This window comes from Rattus norvegicus, chromosome 5, assembly GCF_021556685.1.
Source record: "Rattus norvegicus strain SHRSP/BbbUtx chromosome 5, alternate assembly SHRSP_T2T, whole genome shotgun sequence".
NCBI classification, from domain to species: domain Eukaryota; kingdom Metazoa; phylum Chordata; class Mammalia; order Rodentia; family Muridae; genus Rattus; species Rattus norvegicus.
In genome coordinates this window covers 170,014,770-170,029,029 of record NC_141538.1, presented here as the reverse complement: position 1 = coordinate 170,029,029, position 14,260 = coordinate 170,014,770, and the positions used below count along the sequence as shown (strand labels likewise).

The following is a 14,260-nucleotide window of genomic DNA, read 5'->3' as shown; positions in this document are numbered from 1 at the left end:
GGTGCAGGATGGCCAGCCAACCCCCAGTCCCACAGAGTCTGCATTTGCTGAGTGAAGCCCATCTCACAGTGAGGTGGAGGGAGACTCACTTCAGCTCTCCCCTCCTGGGGAGAGCTCAGTCTGCCTCTTTTCATTTCCAGTTCCTGTGCTGTGGCCTTGGTTTATTGTGCTCAGCGCATCTTCAGCTCCCTTTGTCCCCCCCCCCCCCCCCCCAGAGGCTTGTTCTCCTTCTGAGAGCACAGCGGGAGTGGGAGGCTCTCCCAGGCCGGCCCCGCCCACTGCCTGTCCAGAGCACTGGCTGCCTGGGAGTGGTGGAAACTGATTTTCACTTCTTTCCCTGGCTGTGGGACCTAGAGAGCTATCTCTGCCTGCAGAAGGGTGGGTATAGAGCAGTGGAGACCACCGAAAGTTCTTCTGCCTAGAAAGCAGTTTCCTCTCTGAGGCGGGGCTGCTGGGTAAGCAGGGTTGGGGAGTCTCACGAGTGCACCCTGATGACTACATCTTATATCGCACATGCCACGAAATACTGCACCGGTAGCAACTCGGTGCAACACACGTACGGCTGGGTGTGTGGCTGTTATCTACGCCTGGGGAGCCATCCCAAGCACTGAGCCTAGGAATCAGACGGGATGCCATTTTTAGCGTCATCATCTGCTGGTACAAGAACAGCAACTTTACAATCTCTGACTTGATCACTCATGAACCAAACCATCAACTCCCTGTTTAGTTGATGTAAAAGACTGGACCTCTGCTGGGCATAGGTGGGGAGCTGGGCAGCCTAGCCTCTTTGTGCTCTTGATCCAAGAGGCTTGAAGATTGGAAAGTGAGACAGGTCAGGATCCACACCTGCATAAGGACAGCAGAGTTGTCACAGAGCCACAACTTTGTGAGTGACACTGGAGATGTTGGGGCCAGAGGGGAAAGCAGTTTGCGGGACGGTGGCTATGACTGATTCGTGGGGTGGGCAGAGTCTCTAGAAACCTGGAGTCCGTGGTGGGAGGCTGATTCTGAAGCACAATGCTGTGTCTCTGAATTGACCTGCACCTTCCTGCCTCCAAAGCCCAGTCCACATTCACCTGTCATGGCCAGCTGGATTGAGTGCCTGGCCATCATGGAGTGGGATCCAGTTTTCATTTTGGGGTGACAAGTGGCTTTTCTCTGATGAACTCTGATCTGCCTTTGCCCTTGTACAGGAGGGTCCTGCCTGGAGGCTGTCAGATATCAAGTTAGAAAGGGCCTCCCTAGGCTAGAGAGATGGCTCAGTGGTTAAGAGTTCTTCCAGAGGTCCTGGGTTCAAATCCCAGCAACCACATGGTGGCTCACAACCATCTGTAATGGGATCTGATGTCCTCTTCTGGTTTGGCTGAAGACAGCTACATAAAATAATTTTTTAAAAAGAGTCTCCCTGATAGACAGACATGTCAGTAGAGATTTGTCACCCCCACCCTAGCAGCAGGTGAGTTCCCAGTTCTCCCTGTCACAGCAGCCAGATTCCGGAGTGTCAGCCAGAACTTCGGCAGCTCTTCTCCTGGAAGATGTACCAGATGGTCAGACACAGAGACAAGGCTGCACGTCTCTGCTCAGATGCGCATCAGTGAGCCCCAAAACCCAACACCTCACATTCCGTTTGTCGGGGTGCAAAGTCAGCAGGAAAGGAGGAAGGGAGGTTCCTGTCTAGAAGTTTCTTCCAGCCGTGAGAGGCAAATTTGTCATGGGGTAGAGAGCAGATGTCTACCCAGGGAGGTGCCTGGGGGGCCAGCTGAGGAGCCAAGACCTGTGCCTGTGGGAGGGGAGGGTGCCATCCCTGTGCGTCCTTGAATGCACTGTGTGACCTCGCTGGTCTTGTGGCTTTTTGTTTGCACAATCGAAAAGTGACTTTCGTCTTCCAAGGTTGTTCTGTGCTGGGCTGTGTCTGTGTGTGGATATTAGCACTGTGGCCAGTGGCCATGCATGTAGGGTGCATCCACAACCACCTTCTGGGCTGTCTTGGGGCATCTCCGTGTGGAGGCTCAAAGTGCAAATGCCTTCTGCCTCCTTCATTACTCTCCCCAAAGCCGACATTGCAGATGGCTGTCTGTCTCAGTCTCTCTGTCCCTCTGTCTTCTGTGGTATTCCTCCGGACCCCAGGACCCTCTCACCATGGGGCAACAGGCCCACCATTCCATGGCGCTTTGTGAGAGCAGGGGGGCAGACCTAAGATTCGCCTGTCAAACTCCTGTTCTGTGGTGTAGGAAGTGTTCCCGTCCTTCATAGTGGGAGTCAGTCATGTGACAAAGAGCTATCCTCTATGTGCCAGCACCACGGTCCAGTCTTACCGTCACCCAGCTTTGTGTGTGTGTGTGTGTGTGTGTTCGCGCTGGAGCTGTCCTGACCCATGATCACATGTTTTGAGCAAATGTGTTCTCTTAAAGCCCTGGAGGCTGGAGGCTAGGCTTTGGCTGGGGGAGGGACATGCTGTCATTGGTGGCCCCACCGGAGCTTCCTCTGTGCCTGTGAGCTCCTGAGGCTCCAGGCCATTCTTAGACTGTGGCTGTTTGGCTCTGACCCCCTGACCTCTTCCCACGGTTATCATTCCTGTACACGTCTGTCTGTCCTGTAAGGCCGTCTGCCTTGGATTTGTGTCCACTTGGATAATCGTCATACTTGCGCACCAGGCGCTTGACCCCATTGCTTCTGTGGGGCCTTTTGTCTAAATGAGATCACACCGGAGGTTCTGGGAGTTAACTCAGGGACAGATAAGAAGGGTCCTCTCGGGCTGAACCGTCCACGCCCTGTGGTTTTGGAGTGTCAGGGTTTTTCTGCAGGATTTCTCCACCACACATCCCGCTCCAAATCCTCTTTGCCGGAGAGGGAGGTAGGACCACGTGGGCAGGTTCTGGGCTCCCCGAGAGAGCGCTGGGGTGAGAGTGAGTGTTCTCTTGGGAGATGTGGCCTGGGAAGGCAGGGCTTAGAGAAGGTGAGGCCTGAAGAAGATGGGTCCTGGAGGAGGCATGTCTTGCCCTGGAACCGTCAGCGAAGCTGGCCAAGCTCAATGCACAGGAAGTCTCTACGTCCCGTGGGCCCTGCCCACAAGAACTGTCATCCACCCACGCATCTCCCGGCACCTGAGAATCTGTGTGCGTTGCGGTCACAGCAGAGGGTAGTGATGCAAACCCCCACCCCCGACCCCACATCTTCCCACCTCAAACAGCAGGCACGAGAAACATCTCAGGCTCTGCTTCTGCCACTCGGGTGGGAGGAGAGGCACGTGGGAGGGAGAGAGATGCCTCAGAGACGCTGCTCTCTGAGCTAGTCGTGCGGATGGACCTGAGAGCAGCAGAGGAGGCAGCAGCGATACAGAGGGTCCACGAAGAGAAAGAGCAGGGCAGGACGAGCGAGAACAGTGCAGGAGCAAATGAGGCACCTCAGGTGTGGGAAACTAGGAGTGGGCAGGACGGGGGGGGGGGGCCCCAAAGGTGCCCAGTCAATCACTGCTGTGAGAACATAGGAACATGCAGCAAGATGGGGTTGGTCTAGGAGATGGCTCAGTGGGTAGAACACTCTGATACAAAAGTGAGGACCCAAGTTCAAATCCCCAGGGCCCGTGTTAAACTGTGCGTGTCATACATTTCTATGACATCATCATCCTATGGTAAGATGGCAACCGGAAATAGGTCATTTCCCAGAGGCTCCTAGACGGCCCCGTGGATGCAGAACCCAGCAAGGGATCCCGTCTCAAACAGGATGGAAGGACCCACACTTAAGATCGTCCTCAGATCACGGCACAGGCGGTCACTTCTGCTCACGGTCAAAAGCATGCACACTTAAGTCACACATACAGTTGTGGACATAAAGTAAGTATGGTGGGATCACAGAGTGACTAGCTGTGGCTCTGGGAAAACCCGCTGCTCTACGGACAGTTGTGGATGGGACAGTGAGTGGAGGCAGAGAGGGGTGAGGACAAGAACCCAGGGAGTACCGGCGGCCATCTTGTAGAGAGGAATCCACTGTGAATGATGGGGAGAAGAGCAGTCTGGAAGGTCCAAGACTGCAGTCTGAGAAGCCCTTGCCTTCCACGGGATGGAGAGTTTTTAACCAGCTGGACACAGCCTGGTCCTTTTAGCTGCTTTATTAGAAGTGTGTATTGGTCAGCTTCCCATCAAATGCCCTGAGGCAACTCAACTTAAGAGGAAAGGTTTTCGATCCAGCTTTGAAGGTATCACTTCTAGGAGTGACTGTTGGCTTGGCCCTGAGGCAGCTTTGGCTCTTCGTGTGAAACATGGGTTGAGGTTCATTGCATGTCTGGGCGTAAAGTACCAGATGCAGAAAGCAGGTTCCCACAGTCCCCTTCAGGGGCACACCCTAATGACCTTCAAGGGCTCCCTGAACCTTATCTCTCACAGGCCCCATTACTATCCAGTGGCACCCAGGCAGTGGTCAAAGCTTCAAAATACAGGACCCAGGGGACTTTTAAAACCTGCACGTGACAATGACCTAAGAAAGACGCCTGGGGTACTTGGTTTGTGAGGCTACCCTTGGGGTGACTGGAAAACCTGAGTGGAGTTTAAAAGACGCCCATGGTGTGTGGCCTGACCGCTGTCGAAGTGATGGTTTGCATGGGCAGAGGGCAGGCAGCCTGGGAGGAGGTTGGGGCTGTCTGGGAAGAGGATGATGGGAAGGTAGTAAGGTCAGGTAGATGTGGGTGAGAGAGGAGGCCCAAGGTTGCTCCCCTTTTTCAGGGCGGGTGTGGACCTTGCAAAGGAGGAAAGACCCATTGGAGCAGGTGGGCAGGAGGCTGACTGCAATGGATTTAGGAGGCAGGCTGACTGCTTAAGAGACAGTGGGAAAAGTCTGTACAGCAGGGATATCAGGAGTGGATGCCGGTGCAGAAGACATCAGTCTGATGTCCCTGTGGGAGACTGGCTCCTGGGCAGGTAGGGGGTCAAGTCTGGCCAACGACGGCAGAGACATGTGGAAGCAGACACTGGAAAGAAGCTGGGGAGACCCCCGTTTTGCCACGAGGGACAAGATCTCTCTGCTTTTGTGACGTCCCTTTACAGCTGGGATAGTACCCGCCCACGGCAAGGAGCAGCGGATGGGCGTCTGGCGCGGTCTTGAGTTGTCCCCCACCCCAACCCCATTTTAAAGAGCTGTATATTACTATTTAAATCATGTATGTCTCTGTGTGCATGATGAGTCCAAGTGTCAGGGGGTTCCCCGGGTCCTCTCAGAGCTGGGGTTACAGGGGATTGTGAACTGCCCAGCATGGGTGGTACTAGCAACCAGATTCAGGTCCTCTGGAAGAGCTCTAAGTACTCTTCAGCACTAAGCCATCTCTCCGGCACCCTCCACCTCTTGAAACAGACCTAAGACAGCGAAGGAAAGGCACACCCCAAAGGGATGCCCCTTGCGTGCCCCACCCTCTTCCTTGGCCTCTTCCGGGTGTCAGATCCCCACGGAAGGCCCAGCCCAGCCCCCTCTGTAGAGTACTACCTATGCAGCTGTTCACTTCGTGGCGTGGGTGACATCTGTTCCTCTGTGAGTCATCAGCCCGCAGCTCTCAACACTCCAGGTGCCCTTTCCCAGGCTGAGGCGGGTAAATACCAGGCGATGATAAACCCTCCCATCCCTCAGCTCGGCTGAGACCGCAGAGTGCAGCCCTGGGAAGCTCAGAGTGCAGTAGGCCCAGAGGCACGCTGACAGCTGCACCTCTCCTTCCTGAGGCCCCAGCACACCTCTGGTCCCATCCCCGATTCTTCCCGTGATGTTGCTGGAGCTTCAGATCCCTGAGAGTGTTATTTAGGGCCTCGAGAGCAGGTACCCCACCGGTCAGCTCACCCTGGCCTCTGCAGCTGGTGGCTGCTATCACGGACCTCTCATAGGTAACCACACTGTTACTCCTGGGAAGCAGATAGACTGCAGTGTCCATGTGTGTTCCCTGCGCCCGACCCTGAGTCAGGTGTCAAGCACACTGAAGGCGATTCTACAATATCCCATGATGCTGTCTGTGGCACCCTCATCTGAGTGTAAGCAGGGCTTTAATCTACCTGTAACTGGTGGGGTACCATCAGGCGGGGGTGCTCATCCAAAAGTGTTCTGTGAACAGGCTCACTGGAGGCCCGCCTTCTAGTCTGATGGACGAGACAGAGCTGTGAAGGGGCCAACAAGGAGCCTGTGGGGGTAGAGATCTACATGCTTGGGATTCTGGGCTGCTTCAGACACAAACACTGAGAAGCTGGGCATGCTACCCACGTCAGGAGGAGACGGATCTTGACCACGTCTGGGATGAGCATGAAGCGGGTCCTGCCAGGCTGTTAGAACCTACAACCACCTCAGAACAGTGGGACAAAGACTTCCCTCAGCAGCTATGAACCCCTGAACAGACAAGGCCTAAGCCTCAGCCCACAACCCAGCGAGATTCCTGATCCAAGTCTGTCTGTCCCGTCTGGTGCTATCTGGCGGGGTGAGCCCAGTCAGGGTGGGGAGTGGGTCTGAGTGTAGTGTCTGTGCATGGCTGACCCTGTAGCTGCCACCATTGCCTGCTGGGTGCTGCGGTGGCCTGAATGAAAGCGTCCCCCCGCCCAGGCCTATAAGGAGGCACTATTAGCGTGTGTGGCCTTGCTGAAGGAAGTGGTCACTGGGGGTCTCAGATGCTCAAGCCAGGCCCAGTGTCATTTCTGTCTTCCTGCTGCCTGTGGATCCAGACGCAGAGCTCTCAGCTCCTCCAGCTCCGTGCCAAAGGGCTGTTAGGATGACTGAAGACCTGACTTGGGGGGTAAGAGGGAACAGTGGGTGCAGGGACGGCCACCCACAACCTTCCAACCCTCCACTATGATCAGGGAAGGCACAGGGAGCCCAGCCGAGTTGTGCTCAGTGCTGAACCCAGGTGCACTGTTCTGGAACTCCGTCTTCAGTGGCAGATGGCTGGGTGCTGGGTGCTGGCACCTCAGAGCAGAGCGGAGTGTACTTGGTAGAGTTCTTGACATTTCCCTAGCTAGGCCTCGGGCTCTTTTCTTCTGGCATGCTCTCGGGCTGTCCTCAGCTCCAGGATCCAGAGGAACCATGGACACATGCCTCTCTGCGTGTCTACTGGAATCTGACCTTGGTTATAGACCCTTCATCCATCTCCCTCTGCCCACTCAGGGTGAACCTTGTTCCCGATATCTACAAGGAGACTTACTCATTGTGCCGAGGGTCCACTCAGCCCTGGGTAATACAGTGCTTACTGGTAGGAGGCAGCTTGGAAGAAAGCCCTTGAGGTGAATTCTATTGGAATTCCCAGAGAAGGTTCATTCACTAACGAATAATCAGCTCCCTGGACTTCCTCTCCTAAAGCATCATCTACAATAAACAGAAAAGCGCCCCAACTTCTCCGATCAGGACAAGGTGATTATTGGCAGAGGTGGGGCAGGCCGCAGGGACAGGGTAAGGTCTACACAGCGTCCGTATCCTCCACCAAGGACCCATCCCTTCTCACTGTTGGACACAGGCAGAGAGATGCTGTCTGTGCACACTTCCATACTGAGGTCCTTCTTGTCCAGCTGCAGTGTCCGGTTCCTTGTGAGCACGAGGGGTTGGGGATTTAGCTCAGTGGTAAAGCGCTTGCCTAGCAAGCGCAAGGCCCTGGGTTCGGTCTTGAACTCGGTGGCTTCTGGCTAGCTGGTCACATGAAGGCCCCCGGGAGGCTAGGGGTGGGGGCCATGTCCCCCAGCAACAGGCAGGGTTGGTTCCTTCTGAAGCTGAGGGGGACAAGTTTTCTCTTCTACCCCCACCTCTGGTGGCTTGTGGAGGGACAGACACCACTTCCTTTTGTGTGTGCTTCTGCCCAGAGCTGTCCTTCCTCTCAGGGACCCCGACTGTTAGGACTTTATGGTTGCTTGGTGAACTCCTGTAACAAGGCCACATTCATAGGTGTTGGGGGTTAAGACTCCAGTTTGCAGACTGGGAGTAGTGGTGAAATTCGGTGCCTTGGACTTGGGGGAATCTTCTGATAATCTAGAAAGATCCCGTCTCACGCTTGCCAATTTCGTTCCATCCACAGAAACTGGCCTTCCACAATGTCCCATCCACAGGTGCCAGGGTCAGGACTTCAGTGTTCCTGGGTGCCCAGGTTAGCCCACGTGACTCCCCCCTCCCTTCGTTTTGTAACCTTTGCTTAGCAACACAGAGTGCTTCTCAGAGCCATGGCCCTGCGTGACTTGATGGGGGGGGGGGGGAGTTGAGATGGGTGTGAGGAGATAGTGTGCAGAGGGAAGGGAATCCTGTCAGAGATCTGCTTTGTGTAAACACCTACAAACTTCTCAACCCAAGGAAAGACAAGGAAGAGTCTGCAGGGTGGTTGGGTCAGGGAAGTCCAATTTCAGCCAGGGCTCGCCCAGCTAGGCCCTGGAGAGGCTCTGCTCCGTTCATCTCTCTTTCCTACAAACTTTAGTCACAGTGATCACGAGCTATCATTTCCCTCCCAGAACCATCTCCGCCTGGAAGGCCTGCTGTGTCCCTGTTAACGGAGCAGCAGAAGCCCCTTACCTGGCGTTCATTCACGTTCCCAGCAGCCATTCAGCCCAGAACATCCATCTTCCCCAGAGGGAAGGCCAGCGGTGGATATTGAGTAGCCTGCCAGAGTGAAGAAGGCCGACCCCCTGCCAAGAGCAGTCAATAAATAACCCTGGATTACCAATTACCAGTGCCTGCTGGGGCACATGGAACTGGGTACCCAAAACAGGTAAACAGGTGCTTTCAGGAATACTGCCTGGCCTTGCCCCGTACACTCTGTAGAGTGGTCTCGCACGCTGGATCAGACACCCAAAGCCTTCATGTCCTGCCAAGCCTGTCTGCTGCTGCCCTCTTCCCTGTCTCCTCTTGGTCTAGTTCTGCAGACTTGACCCCCCAGACTTCCTAGGATGTTCAGGCTGTTGTCTCATGGGAGTTCACATTGGCTCTGACTCCTTCACGGTACTGTGGTTATCCACCTGGGTATACAGCCCTGTTCTTATGTGAATATGTATCCTGAGAAAGTCGAGACTTTGGAATCCCCCTGAATAAACAGGCAGGCAGGTAAAAGGGGGCTTGAGGAGCCTCATCCCTCAGAGTCACGGGCTTACCTGAGAGGTACAGCCACAGCTTGAGGAGACCGGTGCCTGTGATCCCAAGATGAGCTGGTGACCCTGGGGCTGCAGGGTTGGCTCTCAGAGCTCTAGAAGGCCTGCTGGTGCTGGTTCCTGCTGTGAGCAGTGTAGGGCTTTCCACTTGCCCAGAGGAGCGGGGCGCAGGACGGATGCAGGTGTGTATGCCACACACAGATCTCCCCAGTTTCGGAAGAGAGGTCAGGCTGCTGTAAGAATAGTAGCAGTTGACCTTTACCCTTGGTCCTCAGGGCAGCGACTTGCTGGCAACTTCCCTGCAGAGTTGGTAGCCACACCTCTCCGTGGTCAGTGGCATCCTGTGGACTGTGGGTGTTGGGTAAGCCAGCGCTGCCCTTACATTTGTGAGCCTGCTTCCCAGGGCAGCTAGGTGCATGCTGTGAAATACACATCTCTTGTGGGCAGGATGGCCCCACCTCCTTTCCCTTCCCAAGGACAGCCCGAGAAAATGTAGGCTGATGGCTGGTGGCCCCTCAGGTCTGAATCCTTCTGAGGTCCCCCATTCTTTGAATCTTTGATATTCTGTCTCTGTCTCTCTGTCTCTGTCTCTGTCTCTCTCTGTCTCTGACTCTCTCTGTCTCTGTCTCTCTCTGTCTCTGTCTCTCTCCCTCTCCCTCCCCCCTCTCTGTCTCTCTGTCTCTCTGTCTCTCTGCCTCTCTGCCTCTCTCTCTGTCTCTCTCTCTCTCTCTCTCTCTCTCTCTCTCTCTGTGTGTGTGTGTGTGTGTGTGTGTGTGTGTGTGTGTGTGTGTGTGTGTGAGAGAGAGAGAGAGAGAGAGAGAGAGAGAGAGAGAGAGAGAGAGGGACCAGGTAGTGTTCATGTGGCACTCAGGGCAAGGTCGCCCCCTGGGGGAAGAAAGATGTATCATCTGCTGAGCCCTGGAGAGTTCCCCTTTCCTCACATGTCTGTCAGCAGCCCCTCAGTCTCCCTAGTTCCCAGAAACTCATGCTTCTTAGTGAGGATTCCGGTTCTGCACCATGCCAGCAGTGGGTGTCTGCCCTCAGTGTTGTCCCTGCTGGAAACTCCTCTGTGTTAGTGGCAACCATTATGGAGCTGTGAGGCAGCGGTCTTCCTGGGGGACCTGGGTGAATTAGAGCCCGTGCCTGGCACAAATGGGGAGGTTGTCTGTCCGTCCCATGAGACCATGAGATGCAACTAGGCTGGCAATACTACAGGCACCTGTCCCAGAGCTGTGCAGCCATGGGGACAAGGCTCAGGCTGGGATTCAACACCTTTCAGAGGAAACACAGCAGAGGGAAGCCGGTTTGCTTTCCACCCAGCCTTGGGCCTGGCTGACTGAGTCTCAGAACCCTGGGCACACAGCCCAGAAGGGGACCTAACAGGCCACACTCTCAGTAGGGAAGCAGCTCATGCATCCCACTCATTGCTCTCTCTTTACTCAGCCCTCCAGGACACTCTCTCCCCCACGCCACACCCTGCCTGCGTGAGGACCCTGGACTTCACAGAGCAGGATGGCTGTGTCAGGGCCAGGGGAGGCCACTGTGACTCGTGCTATTTTCCGGGAGACCAGAGCACCAGTGCTGGCCTTGGGATCTGCCCACATGCCGTGGTCTGTTAGACCAGAAATAGAACGAGAAGCGTTTCGCTCTGATTTCTGTGCTCATAATTCTAGGGCAAGATGCCCTTATGAGATGTAGATCGGGGTGGGGGTGGGGGTAGGGATGACTGGCGTGCACGGTTGCATGTCCTTGACAGAGCTCCAGTTAGCGGCGCTCCTAAGTGGTCACGTCTGAGTATTGACTTGTCTCAGCCTAGGGAGAGCAAGAGAACGCAAGCCTTTGCAGAGGCTCCTTTCTCATCACAACAATTAAAATACAGATTCAGACAGATGGGCAAAGGCCTTGAACCCCGAGCTCCTGCTGAAGAACAGACATGCCTCCAGATTCCAGACCTTTGCAGACGAAAGCAATGGACCATGACAGGGGTCTCTCTGGTACCCCCTGCCTTGGTATCATCGGCGAGCTGTCCTGCGTGTTTCCAGAGAACACACACTAATAGCTCGTTTTGAATTACATCTAGAAATGTGTGCAGATGATCCAGGAGGTAGACACGCCCCTGGTTCTGAGCCAGCTGAGGGTGGTAACAGAGGCCCAGAGAGGTTAAGCGACTTGGCCTAGGTCACAGAGCCTGGCAGGGTGGAGTTGGGATGGGAACACATTAGCCTCATCCTCTCAGCAGCCCTGTGGGGTAGATAGTATTAAAAATAATTTTACAGATCAGGAAGTTCCAGGGGTCTGCTGCCTGTCCATTTCTGCATTTGTCCATTTCTCTGGTTGACCACGGAGAACACCGGGTGGAGTAACTGTTGATAGGGCATTCCGAATGGGATCTGTGTGCAGTCGCTGTGGGACTTGGGAAGGGAGCGTGGGCAGGAGAGGATGAGCCCCAAGGAGGAGCCATGGGTGTACTCAGCTCAGTACAGGGGAGGGTAGTGTTCTGGGCACAGTTTCTGAGGCCAGGGGCATCCTTGAGTTCTTGTAGGGAGTGCTTCGGTGCCTGTGAGCCTTTGGGCGTCCTTCTGTCTCCCAGCATGCCTTGCTGCGCCTCCAGGTTCCGCCCCCACTGCCACCCCCTACCTCAACGTGTTCTGTCTGACCTGGGCCACCATGCAGGTTGGATTCTTTTTGTCAAGTTGACACAAACGTGGACATACCAGGGAAGAGGAAATCGTAATTGAGGAAATGCCTCGTGAGATTGCCTGTAGACAAGTCTATGGGGCGTTTTCTTGGTTGATGATTGAAGTGGGAGGGTCCAGCCCACTGTGGGCGGAGCCACTACAGGACGGGATCAGCAGGCCTGGGAAACAATCCAGTATGCAGCATTACTCCGTGAGATCTGCATCAATTCCTGCCTCCAGTTTCCTTCCTGACTTTCCCTCAGGGGTGGATCATATTCCAAGATGAAATATACCCTCCTCCCCACAAGTTGCATTTGGTCAGGGTGTGTATCACGCCAAGATAATGGGGGAAGTTGGCTAGCAGTATACAACCCTTTCTGAGGCTTGGGGTGGAACTAGAGGGACCTGTATGGTGATATAGCTGGTGGCCACCACCGACAACCGACCCTTGTAGAGGCTTCATGCAGCCTATGCTCAGGGGCCACACCCTTCCTCCCTGAGAAGGACGAGAGAGGTACCAGTTCCAGGTCCTCTCTTGCTGGGAAACATTTTCTAATACGGTGTGGATGTGGCTCCTGGCTAGGCCTTCTGAAGGTGGCTATGGAAAGGGTTGGCTGTGTATCGAAGGCCAGCCCTCTCCAGTAGGGTAGGCATCATTTCCGCTGGTGTCTAAGATGGGACCAGAAGCTCGAGGAAGCTGCCCTCTCCCTTTGCCATTCTGGCTGTTGCTCCCCTCCCTCCTTTCGTCTTCCGGGGGCACCATCTTGTTTCTCTTGTCTGGATCTCAGAGCTCCAGGTTGTTAGGCTCTGGCCCCTGCAGTCCCCAGGTTCCCAGATCTCAGATCTGGACCTGCATGGCAACCTTGGATGCCCTGGCTCTGGGGAGCTTCCCAGGGTCTCAGGCTGCAGACAGGACATGGTGGGTCCACTCAGCCTCTATGATTCAAGCAGATTCCCTCTTGGGTGTCATGCATGCCCAACCTTACCTATAGGGGTCTGGACTTCCCTGCTTTGCACAGGCACGCAAAATCACCCAGCACTTTTCATAGAAGCTGCGCTTAGAATACTGAGTTCGGTCCATACTGGGCAGCTACTGTGAGGGGTGAGCCTCTCCTTAGGCACTAGGCTGGCAGCTCTGTCAACATCAGGATTGCAGGGAAATGGCTTGCTCCCTACACTGTCCTGTGAGGCTAAGACGGGCTGAGAGTGTGTCACGGGCGGGGGCCATGCAGTACGTATGCACCTTTCCAACGTGTGCTGACATCAGCTTGGGGTCGGATAGAGAGGGGTAGTCTATCTGGAGCCGGAAATGCCCGGATCCCTGCCTACACCCCATTATCCTGGCTTCTTACAGCCACCAAAGTTCAGGACAAAGAGCCCTACAGGAAAACAGATGAATGGAGGATTTGAAGATCAGACACCCTGGAAACAAAGGAGCCATCACTGACCGTGCCAGAGGGTGTCAGGGGGCACAGCTAAGGTTGGTCAGGCTCAGGTTGGGGATCGGGGGTAGGGTGGGGGACAGGTCAGGGTTACCTTTTCTCTTCTCCCCAGGAGGCTGGATTCTCCATTGATTGGTACCCAGCAGAGGTTGCACACACCTGAAGCTAAATGCCAAGGACACAGAGAACCCTTAGAACCACATGTCCCAGCCTCAGTGGCTGTGAAGAGCTGCCTCCCACCCAGGCACCGACAGTGCCTGCTGTCCACACCCATTACCGACAACAGACACTTTAGCCCATGCTGAAAGCACATCATCCCCTGTGCACCCCGGCCACCCGCTGGCCTACACTTCCTTCAGAGAGTGTTAACTGCAGGTCTCCTTGTGGCCTCTGGAGCTTCCCAGAGAAGTAAGCCAAAAAGTTAATTTGATTTCGAACAGATTCTTAAGCTAGTTCCCCCAGGCCTTGATCAATTTGCATTCTGTGCTCTGCCTTAGCCCTCTGCCCTCTTGGCAGCGGTGGTGCGGGGGGGGGGGGGGGGGGGGCAATGTTGGTAGGTTTCGTGTTCTCTTGCTCACAGAAGTGACACCCCCACCCCCACCCCCGAGCAGGGTGTTTGAAGTCACAGCCAACAGAGGACAGGGAGGGGCAGACAGAGTTCTCTACATTCTCCTTGTTTTTTGTGCTTCTGACATCTAAGTCCTTGCACGGAGGCCTGGCAGGCTGCGTGGCTCTTGACATGGAACTGCGTGTTTTAGTAGACATCTGTTTTACTTCCCGTTTCCCTGTGAGAGTTCAAGCTTCCTTTGATTGCTCCAGAAAGAGCTATAGGCCTTCACTGCTCTCCCAGGTGGGTTTCTCTACACACTCTTGTCGGGCACAAGGATCTAACAGGACCTGCATGCCAAGTAATTGAAAGCAGGGTGCCACTGAGTATTGACACCCCCCACCGTGTTCATAGTGATGTCATCATGAACAGGAGTTGGGTGCCCACTGGTACCACACAGCCCTCAGATGGAAAGGGGTTGTGCCGTCAGTCGCAACAGGGATGGGCCAGGGGCAC

General features: G+C 55.0%; 1 protein-coding gene across 1 annotated transcript in view; it reads left to right on the top strand.

Annotated features, from left to right (window-relative positions):
- The window catches only part of Ajap1 (adherens junctions associated protein 1), a 112,478-nt gene that overhangs the window by 56,966 nt on the left and 41,252 nt on the right, over positions 1 to 14,260 (top strand). The gene's annotated exons all lie outside the window — the stretch shown is intronic.